This window comes from Schistocerca americana, chromosome 1, assembly GCF_021461395.2.
Source record: "Schistocerca americana isolate TAMUIC-IGC-003095 chromosome 1, iqSchAmer2.1, whole genome shotgun sequence".
Classification (NCBI taxonomy): domain Eukaryota; kingdom Metazoa; phylum Arthropoda; class Insecta; order Orthoptera; family Acrididae; genus Schistocerca; species Schistocerca americana.
Window position 1 is genome coordinate 1,141,004,268 of NC_060119.1, and position 17,195 is coordinate 1,141,021,462.

A 17,195-nucleotide genomic window follows, 5' to 3' on the forward strand; every position below is an offset into this window, starting at 1 on the left:
ATTTTGTCATCTGTGCGACAATCTAGAGAAGGGACTACAGTGCAGTCTTCCTCTGTGAAACAGCTTTGGAAGAAGAGATTTAGTATTTTGGCCTTTAGTCTGTCATCCTCTGTTTCAGTACCACGTTCATTTTCCCACCATTTTTAGTCACACAGTTGACCTACAGGTGTGGGCGACGGAAGGGGGTCTTATGTTAACTTGCGACGTGTATTGGGTTACATACTGACCTAGAAAATAACACACAAAATTGCCCCAGCGGTGTTGGCAGGATATCTGATTATACTGTGATCCCGAAATCAGATCATTAGCTGTGCTAGAACTGGAACGCCCACATTACTGTCCTACATTCCTAGCAGAGTTTCCAAAGCTGCTCAGTCTCCTGCTGAACCCAATAAAACTACTATTTTTTATGTAGGTTGAGAAAATTTTATAACATTGTGAGAAGGTTTAATAACAATGAAGGATTATTGACAAAACAGATGAACTATCTTAATGAAAAATATTGCACACAACAAGTTAAACATATCTATGCAGAAAATGAATTACAAATAGTATAAAATTCCTAAAAAGATGGAACATAAAATAAAACTGATTTCTTATTGTTGGTGACAGCTTCTATAGATTGGATTTAGTATGATTTATAACATATAACAAAATTGTTTTGCACCTATAAATTATTAACAATGACTAAAATATTAATTAGAAATAAAAGAGTTAAGAAAATATCCCTCTACAAGAAATTAAGTTTTTATAATGAGTCTACTTCGTATTTATTTGTTTTGAATGAAGAAAACTCAGTGATTATGACACTGCAGTGAAGTTGTGCAGCTGTGCTACGTTCTGTCACCCTTGCTTGACCTTAATAGCTTTTTATCATAGCGAATTTACTGAAACTGCGTTCATAAGATTCTGTAGTCACTGATCTTCTCATAAGTATCTTCACAGATATTTCGATGTGTGGATAAGCATCTCTTAAAACACAATTTGAAAACATAAAACATTCACTACACCCACATGGGAAGCCATGTCAATGCCCTTCATCACCTCTTTCGCCTTGAACTTGAAAGCAGCTGCTTTGTTAATGAGCTGTGCTGTGTCAATATCTGTGCTGTACTCGAATTTGATCCCAAAATCAAGTTATTATTAGTCTAATAGATGCTTTGGAGAACTATAACCACAACAATTTCCCAACATAAATCGAATGTGACTATCATTTAACCATCTCAACAGCCACACTCCTCACCTTCCTCAACATCTAGCAACAAGATTGCTTTGGATGAGTAAAGAATCATAAACATCTTTGGTTTTGGTTGTCTATTTCTTCACTCTTTCTGATATGTTTTAAATATTTTTTGCCAAACTACTGTATATACTATAGCAAACATAATGTTACATCAAAGCTAGCACTCTTTCCTGCAATTACAGGCGAAAAGTAAAACCACCTTTTGGCTACTACTGAAAGATAGATTATACGTAAAAAATTCTTTTTAATGGTGCTGCACAAGCAGAATTTCTATGTACCGGAGAAATTTACAGAGAAGGTTAGTTTCACTTTCTATATTTTTCTAAATGAAAGAACTATGCGTCTCTGCTGTAATACGTTTACTACCTGCAAGTACGAGGACAACATATCCAGCAATTATCCATGCTAGACGACGATCGTTTTCCTCTTCTGGAGATAGAGTAGTTTCTCGACCATGCACTGCCGTCGACTCATTGTCCAGAGCTTGTCTCTTGTGTACTCCAGCATATGTTACAAGCTCTATGCTCTGCGATATAACAGTCCCACGACTCTCATCAAGGTCAGTAACTGTGCTCTCTGGTGGAGAACCATCAAGGCGAATAACTGATGATTCTTTGATGGTGTCAATTGCTACTGCATGCTCATTCAAGGCCAGTGCATTATTCTTTGGCAGTATGTCTTGTAAAACATGTGTTACAGGTGTTGTCTGATGTGGATACTCGTGTCTACACGAGGCGAGACATAATAACCAAATCACTGCAAAAGAAGATGTGACATAATAGTTGCGCTTAGAGATATCTCGTAGATAAAATTGAAATGAGTGTAAATAAAGACAGAATATAGCTATTATTTACTTATTTGTTGCTAATTTACTAAATCCACTGATTTTTTTTATCTAGGAAGGGCTACAATCTAAGCTATGTCTGAAAAAGGTATAAATAGATGTTGTACGGTACAAGCAACGTGCCGTCATTGAATTTCTCACTGCAGAGAAAGAAACAGTGGGGAATATTCACAAACGCTTGTGCAAAGTCTATGGAATATCAGCTGTCGACAGAAGTACAGTTAGTCACCGGGCACGGAGGGTGAGGTCATCAGAAGGCGGTTCGGTGGAGCTCCACGATTTGCAGCGGTCGGGGAGACCATCCACGGCTGTCACACTTGACACATCTGACCTAGCACTCTCGGACTTCCACTTGTTTGGGCCATTAAAGGATGCCATCCGTGGAAGACATTCTGAGGACGATGAGGAGGTGATTCACACAGTGAAGCACTGGCTCCGCCACCAGGACAAGGATTCGCACCGACAGGGCAGTCTTTGTTTCGCGCTGGAGGAAGGCCATAGAACGGGTTGGAGGTTGCATGGAAAAATAGGATGTGTACATAAAACCCATTCTTTCGTGTGTGTGATACTCGTTATGTTCAAAAAAGTATTGTTGAAGAAAAAAAAATGAGGTGCATTACTTTCTGGGCACCCCTCGTATACTGTTGGTACAAAGTTGTCTGCTGCTACTGATATATTCCACAAAATCAGTGGTATCCTCGAATCATCTCTAAAGCAAATCTCGCTTATTATACACTAGTATTTTCAAAGTAAACGAATCGTCAGGGGTAGTCAAATGTAAACCGAACACCCGCCACAATAGGGTCGTGGAATGGTTCCATTCAAAAGTAATCAGCACATGCGTTAAGGCATTTATTCCCTGGGAGACGACACGCTCAGTTCCTGTTTCGCATAACGCTCTCGGCTGCTGACGAATCTACAAACTCATTGATTCTTGCACTTCCTCGTCTGACTGAAACACGCGTCCATGCTTGTCTTATGGCAACTTGTGTGAAAAACTTCGGATTTCTTTGGTGGGGGAGACGTGGGATGTTTTCACTGTCTGCTTTGCTGTTGGTCCTCAGGTTCGAATAGTGGCACCATTCATGTTCATGATGATCCGCTTCTTCCCCTGTCCAGGTCCTCTGCTCAATGAGTTCCTCAAGTGTGGAACCACAATCAGTGCACAGCGCTATGAGGACACTGCCACGCAGAAACAGCCACGTGGCAAAAAGTCAAAATGCCCAGGAACGCTGTCGGATGGAATCATCTTGTTGCACGATAACGCCAACGCTGTTTAGCAGGAAAACATTGCGACATCCTCCGTACAGTCCGGAGCTTCACCGTGCGATTTTTTACATCTCCGGCGAAATGAAGAAAAACATGCGTGGTGATTATTTTTTTATTGGAATCATTCCGAGGCCCCCTTGCGGCGGTTGTTCAGTTTTTATTTGGCTTCCCCTTATACTACATTATGTATACTACTGCTTAACAGTTAGGTAAAATTTCTACAGCCGTTCGCTATATTACATATGGCTGTCCACATGGACAGTGGCGCTGGAGATGGACACGATTATGTAACTGCACAGGACTGAGTACAAAGGAAGCAAAGCGTAAGGTATCGTATAAATGCATGTTGCTGTTGTTGTTGTGGTCTTCAGTCTAGAAACTGGTTTGATGCAACTCTCCATGCTACTCTATCCTGTGCAAGCTACTTCATCTCCCAGTACCTACTGCAACCCACATCCTTCTGAATCTGCTTGGTGTATTCATCTCTTGGTCTCCCTCTACTATTTTTACCCTCCACGCTGCCCTCCAGTACTAAATTGGTGATCCCTTCATGCCTCAGAACATGTCCTACGCACCGATCCCTTTTTCTAGTCAAGTTGTGCCACAAACTCCTCTTCTCCCCAGTTCTATTCAATACTTACTCATTAGTTATGTGATCTACTCATCTAATCTTCACCATTCGTCTGTAGCACCACATTTCGAAAGCTTCTATTCTCTTCTTGTCCAAACTATTTATCGTCCATGTTTCACTTCCTTACATGGCTACGCTCTATACAAATACTTTCAGAAATGAGTTCCTGACACTTAAATCTATACTCGATGTTAACAAATTTCTCTTCTTCAGAAACGCTTTCCTTGCCATTGCCAGTCTACATTTTATATCCTCTCTACTTCGACCATCATCATTTATCTTGTACCCAAATAGCAAAACACCTTTACTACTTTGTCTGATTTCCTAATCTAATTCCCTCAGCATCACCCGACTTAATTTGACTACATTCCATTATCCTCGTTTTGGTTTTGTTGATGTTCATCTTATATCCTCCTTTCAAGTCACTATCCATTCCGTTCAACTGTCTTCCAAGTTCTCTACTGTCTCTGACGGAATTACAATGTCATCGGCGAACCTCAAACTTTTTATTTCTTCTCCATGGATTTTAATATCTACTCCGAATTTTTCTTTTGTTTCCTTCACTGCTTGCTCAATATACAGATTGAATAACATTGGGATAGGCTACAACACTGTCTCACTCCCTTCCCAATCACTGCTTCCCTTCCATGCCCCTCGACTCTTATAACTGCCATCTGGTTTCTATACAAATTGTAAATAGCCTTTCGCTCCCTGTATTTACCCCTGCCACCTACAGAATTTGAAAGAGAGTATTCCAGTCAACATTGTCAAAAGCTTTCTCTAAGTCTACAAATGCTACAAACGTAGGTTTGCCTTTCCTTAATTTATCTTTTAAGATAAGTTGTAGGGTCAGTATTGCCTCAGGTGTTCCAATATTTCTACGGAATCCAACCTGATCTTCCCCGAGGTCGGCTTCTACCAGTTTTTCCATTCGTCTGTAAAGAATTCATGTTAGTATTTTCAGCTGTGACTTATTAAACTGATAGTTCGGTAATTTTCACATCTGTCAACACCTGCTTTCTTTGGGATTGGAATTATTATATTCTTCTTGAACTCTGAGGGTATTTCGCCTGTCTCATACATCTTGCTCACCAAATGGTAGAGTTTTATCAGGACTGGTTCTCCCAAGGCTGTAAGTAGTTCTAATGGAATGTTGTCTACCCCCGGGGCCTTGTTTCGACTTAAGTCTTTCAGTGCTCTGTCAAACTCTTCATGCAGTATCATATCTCCCATTTCATCTTCATCTACATCCTCTTCCATTTCCATAATAGTGTCCTCGCCCTTGTATAGACCCTCTATGCACTCCTTCCATCTTTCTGCTTTCCCTTCTTTGCTTAGAACTGGGCTTCCATCTGAGCTCTTGATATTCATACAAGTGGCTCTCTTTTCTCCAATGATCTCTTTGATATTTCTCTAGGCAGTATCTATCTTACCCCTTCTGATATGCGCTCCTACATCCTTACGTTTGTCCTATGGCCATCCTGCTTAGCAATTTTGCACTTCCTGTCGATCTCATAGTTGAGACGTTTATATTCCGTTTTGCCTGCTTCGTTTACTGAATTTTTATATTTTCTCCTTTCATCAATTAAATTCAATATTTCTTCTGTTACCCAAGGATTTCTACTAGCCCTCGTCTTTTTACCTACTTGATCCTCTGCTGCCTTCACTACTTCATCCCTCAAAGCTACCAATTTTACTTCAACTGTATTTCTTTCCCCCGATTCCTGTCAATTGTCCCCTTATACTTTCCCTGAAACGCTGTATAACCTCTGGTTTAGTCAGTTTATCCAGGTCCCATCTCCTTAAATTCCCACCTTTTTGCAGTTTCTTCAATTTTAATCTATAGTTCATAACTAACAGATTGTGGTCAGAGTCCACATCTGTCCCTGGAAATGTCTTACTATTTAAAACCTGGGTCCTAAATCTCTGTCTTACCATTATATAATCTATCTGATACCTTGTAGTATCTCCAGGCTTCTTCCATGTATACAACCTTCTTTCATGATTCTTGAACCATGTGTTAGCTATGATTAAGTTATACTCTGTGCAAAATTCTACCAGGTGGCTTCCTCTTTCATTTCTTACCCCCCCCCCCCCCCCCCATCCATATTCACCTACTACATTCCCTTCTCTTCCTTTTCCTACTATCGAGTTCCAGTCACCTCCCTTCACTATCTGAATATTTCTTTTATCTCATAATACATTTTTATCAATTTCTTCGTCAACTGCGGAGCTAGTTGGCATATAACTTGTACTACTGTAGTAAGTGTGGGCTTCGTGCCTATCTTGGCCACAATAATGCGTTCACTATGCTGTTTGTGGTAGCTTACCCACATTCCTATTTTTTTTATTCATTATTAAACCTACTACTGCATTAGCACTATTTGATTTTGTATCTATAACCCTGTATTTACCTGACCAAAAGTCTTGTTCCTCCTGCCACCGAACTTCACTAATTCCCACTATATCTAACATTAACCTACCCAATTCTCTTTTTAAATTTTCTAACCTACCTGCCCGATTAAGGGATCTGACATTACACGCTCCAATCCGTAGAACGCCATTTTTCTTTCTCCTGATAACGACGTCCTCTTGAGTAGTCCCCACCCGGAGTTCTGAATGGGGGACTATTTTGCCTCCGAAATATTTTACCCAAGAGGACGCCATCATCATTTAACCATACAGTAAAGCTGCATGCCCTCGGGAAAAATTACAGCTGGTTTCCTCTTGCTTTCAGCCGTTCGCAGCACCTGTGCAGCAAGGCCGTTTTGGTTAGTGTTAGCAGGCCAGATTAGTCAGTCATCCAGACTGTTGCCCCTGCAACTACTGAAAAGGCTGCTGCCCCTCTTCAGGAACCACACGTTTGTCAGGCCGCTCAACAGATAGCCCTCCATTGTTGTTGCACCTACGGTACAGCTATCTGTATCGCTGAGGCAGGCAAGCCTCCTCACCAACGGCAAGGTCCATGGTTCATGGGGGGGATATAAATGCATTTAGACTGTAATTAAACGTCATTCATGTCATTATTTATGAGAGCTGTACTAGGCATTATTTCTACCATGACACTCACTGAACATATCTCGGGTTTTCATCTCAGTTAGTTCATCAAAAAGTGTTATCTTTCGTTACTAACAGCCTTTGGCTATAATTCACTCTCGTCATATTCTGGAAATAATGTAATGTTGTCGAAATGGCGTACCTTCTCGTCGAACTCGATCGACGGTAAATAGGACGGATAAGTAAAACTGTATTTTTCCGCTAAAGTCAAGGGCATTATATGAGTTATTTAAAGGTATCCAAAAAGATGGACTTGATCTAATGAATTAATATTTCGTGAAACATAAATTGGAAATGAATAATGTAAAAACCGTTGGAAAGTAGAGGATTTATAATTTTCATTACCGCCTGAGGGCTGATAGTTACTCGAATGATCACTAGAGCATGTCAACGGATGACATCCAGCAAGTGACTCCTGTGGCACTCGGTAAGAGGGGCAGTTTATATTCTGCTTTACCAACAATTACGGTCGATCTTCCAAACTGTTTCACAACCTGCAGTGAACTCAGTAATACAAGCGATGATTCTTTGTGTGTGGGACTGGGTCAACCACTGATTAGATGTTTGTCATACACCAGGATGAGGCATAAGATAATAAACATTCATTACCTTCGTTTGTAAAACTTTCTATTTTCGTCTACATATGGATTACTGATATTGATTTTATATTACATCAAATGAAGACTAATTAAAGTGTGTCCTAATTTTTGAATAACCTTAAAGTTGCCTTCACCATGAAAATGGTCGTCAACAGCTATTTGACATCCACTGACCGATAAATCTTTTCATGCATAACTGTCATCAGCTTTACAAGCCCCTTACATCTTCTAATACAGTTACCTATCTCCCACTACATAATCTTCTTGTAGTTTTTCTCTCCATCTCCATTCTATTTTCATTATATTCACAGTTACATCTTCCACTTCAGTCCACTCACTGACCAATTTGTTTGTAATCTTGTCTCCCCTAGTAATTGTCCTTAATGTTGTCAGACTGTGAGATAGCGTCAGCAGCACCGTTACATTATCTGCTGCCGATGCTGTTCTCTACATGAAAGTATCGTTGTTGACGATCTTAAACAAACTTCTGAAAAATTATTAACTACTTTAGTTAATAAAAATATATATGTTGTTCATTCTAGAAATATCAGATTATATTTATCATATGAATGAAGACAAGAGCATTTAAACAATCTGATCAATTAAAAATGTATATAAAGTGAAGTACAAAAACGAGGTCTAATGCAAAAAATGATTATGAAAAAATTTCTCCAAATCCAGTATTTGGAAAACAAAGGAAGAGCCAATATCAAATTAGTGTCAGATCCAGGTAAATGTGATAAATTCATGGCTAAGCCAAGGTATAAAAACAGATCACTATTAAATGAAAGTTTAGTTGCTTTCCATATCAATAAATCGTAAATTTCCTTTAGTAAAGCTGATTATTTTGAGATAACTATACATCATTTTCGAAGTCAATAATGTATGATTTTCCACTATAATGTTATGAAACAAAAATGTGGAGGAAATATTATCTTCATTATAAAGAAATCGATAGTTATATCTATAATACAAAAACGAAGATTTTTATGAAGATATGAGGAATATGATACATAAAAGTAATGCTAGTGATTATCCAGAATATAATATTTACAATGTACATCAAATGTATAAAAAATATATTACAAAAATGAAAGATGAATGTATTAGGAAAATAAATGGGTTAATACTGAAAATATATGTTTATATAATTGGTAATAAGGAAGGAGAAAAATCAAAAGTACAGGAATGTGGTACTAAAAATAGTACAATTTTACAAGGTAATAAAGATTGCTTATTTACAATAAAGAACAGTACAGAATTATGAATTATATACCAAGTGAGAAAACAAATGAAGTCAAAAAAGGTATTGAATGCATATAATAATGAGAGGCACATTTTAGAAAATGGAATAGGTACATAACAGTATGACCATTATTTATAAAATCATTTTATATAAAAATGTAAACATTATTTTATTTAGAAAGTTTAAATAATTTTTATATACAAATGAATAATATTAATCATCATTCAGACAATAATATTTGGCTTCTAAAATGTAAAAAATTTTGCTCATACACATTATGCAAACAGAATAACAACCAAAAATGGTAAACAAAGAATTTAACATTTTTATTCAGTATGTGAAACTAAAAATAGGACATTTGTTAAAAAAATTGTAGGTGCTGGAACACAGTCTAATAATAATAATCGAGAGAAAATAAGTAATGAATTACATAAACTGATTAGAAAAAATTTGACATTAGGAAATGTTATTCTTTTTGGAATAGATGTTTTGTGGCAAACCAATCTTGCAGAAATGGATCTAGGAATTTAAGGGCAATTGTATGTGAATAACTGCCAAAAAATCGAGTTTTTAATTTTTGTCTTAAAAAATTCTCTGTAGTTTTCTGAGGAAGAAAAAGTTTAGTAGACCACAGGAAGTATCAATATTAGAGGAATGTAAAAGTGGCTGCATTTATCATAATGTCACTATGGCATACAATCAACTCTGTTGAAATAAGGTTTTGCTCTCATTTGTTTCGTTTTTATGACTTTTTAGTCCATTAAGTTGGCTAATCTGCGAAAGCTTAACAGATGTTTATCTTTTGTTTATACAGAGAGTTTAGCCATTGTTATCTGATGTTTTTGTGCGAATATTTTGTTTACAATGAAGTATTTGCGTGTGTGAGTTATTTATTGTGTGTTAGTTTCTTATTCTACTTGAAAGCAATGAGAAGAATTAAGAAGTTCAGTGTTAACAAAGTGCATTTTATGGAAATCGGTTCACCAAACGGATTAACTCTGCTAATACTAAAACGCAATGTGATACAACACTTGAATCAGCTTCAACTACTCCAAGTGCTCGAAGTTAAAATTGAAATATTTGGACAATGGGCTTGACAGTATTAATGCTGATAACATTGAGATGCCAACTATTGATTCAGGTTGTATTATTGTTGAACCCTCTGCTCTGTCTGAACTAATAAATGTAAGGAATGTTTCAATAGTGTTGTGAAGGTAATTGAGGAGATAAGTGCTAGAAGAGGTATTGCTTCAAAATTAAGAATTGTATGTAATTTTTGCGACTTCAACAAATGTGGTTATACTTGTGGCATAGCTAAACAAAGAGTGCATAACACAAATACTAACCTTGCTTGCAGTATGAGGTGTATAGGCAAAGTGTACAGAAGTGCACAGATTTTCTGTGCTCTTATGGACTTACCTCCCCCTACAAGGTTTGACAGCTACAATAAAATTACTCTACAGACTTCAGAAGAAGTAACAAATGATAGTATGAAAAATGCTGTTCAGAAAAGTCTAGACATACGTCTGTAGCCCAGGATGCACCCTGGCAATGAAGATGCCATAGTTCCCTAAATGGTGTAATAACAGCTACCTCCTTGGAAAATGGTAAAATCATTGATGTGGGACCTATCATGACTGTACTAGTGGAACTGAAAATCATAAATGTTTGATTAATTTTAGTGGTTACAGTGGAGGGATAAAATCTGAAAGTGTTGTGAAGATATTTGACAGGTCAGTGGTGAAATATGATGTGATGTATAATTCTTATCTTGAAGATGAAGACTCAAAAGGGTACCAAGAAGTTTCTGAATCCATACCTTATGCTGACACAAAAATTGAGAAAATGGAATGTGTTGGACTTGTCCAAAAAAGGTTAGGCACACGATTGAGGAATGTGACTAGGAATTTGAAGGGAAGGAAATTAGTTGATAGTAAGTGCATTAGCGGACGTGGTCAGCATACAATGAAGAAATAGACAGGTTGCAGTATTATTATGGACAAGCCATAAACAAAATAAGAATTAACTTGAGGGAGTGAAAACGGTAGTATGGGCTACCTTCTATCATAAATCCTCTACAAATGACAACCCATCTAATGCACTCTGCACACCCAGCAGTGATTCATGGTGTGGCTATCAGGGGGCTGTTACTCAAGGTGAGACCTACAACCATAAACACCCTTTACCATTTGCTATAATGGAAGTTGTGAAACCTCTGTGAAGGGATCTCAGCGACACAATATTATTAGAGAAATGTTTATATGGTAGGACTCAAAATCCAAATGAAAGTTTCAGCAATTGTATATGGGAATGGATACCAAAAACTGGTCTAGTAGGACTAAATACTTTGAAAGTAGGTGTGCTAGATGCTGTTCCATGTTTCAGTGATTGTGCAGTGTCGAGGCTTAATGCTATAAAATTGATGGGAGTGCCTGGTGGATTAAATATGCATAAAGCTCTAATTGCCATTGACCGAAGGGGATTCTTCAAAGCAGAAAAATCAGTGTTGGAAGCCACCAAAGAGGGATGAATAAGAAGAAGAAGTATGAAAAAGAGAAAGGAGGAAGAACAACACAGGAAACAAGATGAATATGGACCTGGTATGCATTAGTGCCATGCAAATTAAATACAAAAAGCAGGTTTTAACTTTCATTTGAATTTTCCAAAAGTTAAATTATTTAATGTTCTGTTACACTTTGGCTATAAACTATTAAAGATAGAAAGCTGAAATTTTTTATATTGTCTAAACATGATTAACTGAAGAGTAGATCACTGTTGTGACTTAATTTTGAAAATAAAATGCTTTTTCGAAGAAAACCCCTGAATTCATTTCAAACATTTTTGATTATCATACTTCAAATTTTTTTGTACCACAACGTATGACAGCACCATCTTCTCAAATTTCTGCATTACAGATAATAGTATAAGGAACTTACATGACTAAAATAAACCTTCTACGTTGTTTGTATTTTGAGTAATGTGTACTATGGTGTACATTAATAATTAGCATGGTTTATTTTACTTGCAACAAAAAAATACAATTAAAAGAAGTGTGAGAACTGAAACTTTGGTTGATGCACAAAAATGTTCCCAAAAGATGCTAAATATTACATGGGCTTATAAATATTATTCTTTGAGTTACACTATTTAGGAAACTGAGAATTTTTTCTAGTTTTCCTCTGGTTTTCATGGGCCAGTTCCCTTAGAAGGACTTTCAAAATTATATAAAGGACATAAATAAACTCCTGGAAATTGAAATAAGAACACCGTGAATTCATTGTCCCAGGAAGGGGAAACTTTATTGACACACTCCTGGGGTCAGATACATCACATGATCACACTGACAGAACCACAGGCCCATAGACACAGGCAACAGAGGATGCACAATGTCGGCACTAGTACAGTGTATATCCACCTTTCGCAGCAATGCAGGCTGCTATTCTCCCATGGAGACGATCGTAGAGATGCTGGATGTAGTCCTGCGGAACGGCTTGCCATGCCATTTCCACCTGGCGCCTCAGTTGGACCAGCGTTCGTGCTGGACGTGCAGACCACGTGAGACGACGCTTCATCCAGTCCCAAACATGCTCAATGGGGGACAGATCCGGAGATCTTGCTGGCCAGGGTAGTTGACTTACACCTTCTAGAGCACGTTGGGTGGCACGGGATACATGCGGACGTGCATTGTCCTGTTGGAACAGCAAGTTCCCTTGCCGGTCTAGGAATGGTAGAACGATGGGTTCGATGACGGTTTGGATGTACCGTGCAGTATTCAGTGTCCCCTCGACGATCACCAGTGGTGTACGGCCAGTGTAGGAGATCGCTCCCCACACCATGATGCCGGGTGTTGGCCCTGTGTGCCTCGGTCGTATGCAGTCCTGATTGTGGCGCTCACCTGCACGGCGCCAAACACGCATACGACCATCATTGGCACCAAGGCAGAAGCGACTCTCATCGCTGAAGACGACACGTCTCCATTCGTCCCTCCATTCACGCCTGTCGCGACACCACTGGAGGCGGGCTGCACGATGTTGGGGCGTGAGCGGAAGACGGCCTAACGGTGTGCGGGACCGTAGCCCAGCTTCATGGAGACGGTTGCGAATGGTCCTCGCCGATACCCCAGGAGCAACAGTGTCCCTAATTTGCTGGGAAGTGGCGGTGCGGTCCCCTACGGCACTGCGTAGGATCCTACGGTCTTGGCGTGCATCCGTGCGTCGCTGCGGTCCGGTCCCAGGTCGACGGGCACGTGCACCTTCCGCCGACCACTGGCGACAACATCGATGTACTGTGGAGACCTCACGCCCCACGTGTTGAGCGATTCGGCGGTACGTCCACCCGGCCTCCCGCATGCCCACTATACGCCCTCGCTCAAAGTCCGTCAACTGCACATACGGTTCACGTCCACGCTGTCGCGGCATGCTACCAGTGTTAAAGACTGCGATGGAGCTCCGTATGCCACGGCAAACTGGCTGACACTGACGGCGGCGGTGCACAAATGCTGCGCAGCTAGCGCCATTCGACGGCCAACACCGCGGTTTCTGGTGTGTCCGCTGTGCCGTGCGTGTGATCATTGCTTGTACAGCCCTCTCGCAGTGTCCGGAGCAAGTATGGTGGGTCTGACATACCGGTGTCAATGTGTTCTTTTTTCCATTTCCAGGAGTGTATTTACTAAATATAATTGATGTTTTTTCAAAGTTTTCTTTGGATATTCCAGTTATAGATAAAATTAGTAAAATATTTTAGAAACTGTTACAAAAATTTTATAGTGAAAATATCAACGAAACTTACACATAGATAATGAAAGTAATTTTATAATAAATATTTTCAAGAACTTATTAAAAATTATAAAATTAATCCTTTTTCAACTTATACAGAAATAAAAACATTTCTTGCTGAACAATGTAACAGTACATTAAAAGACAAAGTGTTTTAAAATTTAATCTATGATGTAATTATAAAAGGACCGATTTTCTTTCCAAATTTATTGATGAATATAAAAACATAAAAAATTCAACTACAAAAATGAAACCAAAAGATGTAAATAAAGAAAATGACAACATTTTATTGCAAACCGTTTATGCAACAAATTGTGAAGATACTAAACCCAAGTATAAAATAGGTGATAATGTATGCATACGAGGTGTGGCAATTCTGGAACTTTGTCCACAAAATTTTTCTTCACTTATCTTTTAATTATTGTGCATGGGCTGCTTTGAAATACTCTACTCCAAAATTGATACACCTCTTCCAACATCATTTCTACTTCCAGAAGCAGTCTTGATACGCCTCTCACTGGATGAGCCAAAGTGCTGTCTGCGAATTTTTTTATCTCGTCTATCATTGCAAATCTTCGTCCTTTCGATAGGATTTTCATCCATGGAAACAAAAAAGTATCCAAGGGGTAGATCTGGAGAGTATGGAGGATGAGGCAGCACAAGCATTTCGCGTTTTGTGCAATAGTCATGTACCAGTGGGTATGAATGTGTGGATGCGTTATCATGACGCAAGAGCCATGAATTGTCTCGTCGCATCTCAGGCAACTTCGCTCTCACATTTTCTCGCAGATGATGCAGCACGTCCAGTTGATTAACAGTTTGCCCTGTGCCATGAATAAATAATGAACTAACGCTTCAACATCAAAGATAGCTATCAGCATAGCTTTGACATTTGATCTGAGCTGATGAGCTTTTTTCAGTCTTGGAGAACCTTTCCTGTCCCACTGTGAAGACTGAACGTTGGTCTCAAAATGATAACTGTAGACATATGTCTGATCACCAGTTATCATTCTCAGAAGGAACATCTCCTTCTCATTTTCGCCTCCAAAACTCTTTACTTATTGTGAAGCATTCTGGTCTTAAATAATGAGCTGTGGGATGAAGTTGGGCCCAACACGATGCATTCCAAGATGCTGTGTCAGGATTTCATGATATGAGCCAACTGAAATGTTACATTCTTTTGCAATCTCCCAGTCAGTCTTTGATTGGTACACACAATTTCGTTGACATTCCTGATATGAGTGTCGTGGGAAGACATCGAAGGGCTTCTTTAAAAAGGGACATCTATGACTTCCGCCTGGCCATTTTTAAACTGTGTGAACCATTTGTAACACCTAGAATGAGTTAAGTATTCATTGTTATAGGCTTCTTTCATTATTTGGTGTGTCTTTGTAAAGGTTTTCTTTACTTTCACGCAAAACTTAATGCAGACACATTGCTCCTCTAACTCTGCCATCTCGCAATCCGTAAACTGTGTGATTCAGCATTCTAATCAGTACAGCACTGAACAATACTAACATACAGACAACAATGAAACTTCTGGCAGTTACACATTAAACACAGGTTTTTGCAGTAACGCCAACTGCATTTCACTCCAACACAGCATTGGTGCAAAATTAGGAATGTTTCGTAATTTTTTGAACAGACATCATAAGGAAATTAAAAGGAACTTTTGAAAAAGTTTATACAGCTAATTGGTCAACAGAAATTTTTCAAACTGAAGAGGTTATTCATTCCAATTGAATCACATATAAAGTAATGGCACTGGCTGGAGAAAAAAATAGAAGGAAATATTTATGAATATGAACTACAGAAGACAAAATATCTTGATGTATATATTATTGAAAAAGTTTTGAGAAAGACAGGAAATCAAGTACATATTAAATGATTGTGATGTTAATTCACATTAAAGCTGGGTACCAAAAACGATGTTATAATGTTAAATTAAAAAAATATATTTTTTCATAAATACTTACTAGAAATTGTTATTTTTTCTGTTAATTTTCTTTCTGTGTAAATGGAAGTCATTAAGCAACACATGAAGCAGTTAACGGACTCTGTCCAGTAAAAGTTAAAACTGTGAGGTCAAAAATCAATCGATAATTTTACTCCCAAAAATATACAAAAGATCATTATAGAACAATGCGTAGACTGCATGTAAATGAATTTCATAAAAATTTGTAATAAGAAACAAATTCTTTGTGTGAGTGGAAAGTATGTTTATAAGTATTATTACGAAAACATTTATAACGAATTCTGAATGATAAACATACGTATGTCTTGTCGTCACTTAAAATAGATGAAAATATAAAAAACGATGAAGGATACATAAATTCGAAAAAATGTATAAACTGTCAAGAAACTGAAGATTTAAATTATTTTTATAAAAATCCAAAAACTAAAGAAAACTATTCACATAAATGTAAATAATGTATTCTAGAATGTATCAAAAATAACAACTTAATATTATATAAATTTGTGTTTTTAAAGTTTTGGAAGAATTAGAAAATTGTAACAAAATATATATTTTAAAAGGAATTTCAAAAGTGTTATCTGATAAATGCACAATAATGCTAATTATCATTTACACATTATATATTGAGAATTATGTTAAAAATGTTTTTCAAATTGTATTGAATTTATGAGTTTAAAACAAGATTATGATGGCTGGCAATATAGCTTGGTAATCAAAGAACATATAACTGATTTTCTTTTAATGGAAAACATAAATATATTAAATGTGTACTTTTTTAAAGTGCAAAACATAAAGAAAATATATTATATTTTTTAAAATGATAAAATTTATTGGATTTTTAAAACTGAAAAAATTTACAATTTTGTAAGAAATGAAAAATAAAAAATTTTTCGATTTTAGAAAACGAAAAAACAAAAAAATAATTATTTTGTGTAAGAGATTTTTAAATTTGTCAGTCATTTTCACACTTGGTTAAAATTTATAAGTTTCCTGATTTTTTATTTCATGGCATTTAGTAGGATTTTAATTAATTATTTGAGCTGAATAGCCCAATTTTTCTCATCCAAAAGGTATTCATAGTAATAGATGGAAACTGCTGACTGCCCCAAAATCTGGGGTTGTGTTGGCAATTTCTGTCTACTGTAGCAATTAAAGTTCTGGGAGAAGATGTAAAAACGTTGAAATATTGTGATGATATTGTAATTCTGTCAGAGACAGCAATGGACTTGAAAGAGAAATTGAACGGAATGGACAGCACCTTGATAGGAGGATATGACATGAATATCAACAATAGCAGAACGAAGATAATGGAATGTGGTCGATTTAAATCTGATGACACAAAGGGAATTAGATTACGAAACAAGAGACTAAAAGTAGTAGAACAGTTCGGCTATTTGGGGAGCAAGACAACTGATGGTGGCCAAAGTAGAGCAGATACAAAATGTAGACTGACAATTGCAAGAAAAGTGTTTCTGGAGAAGAGAAATTTGTTAACATCGATTATAAACGTAAGTGTTAGGAAGTCTTGTCTGATGGTATTTGTTTGTAGTTTTGCC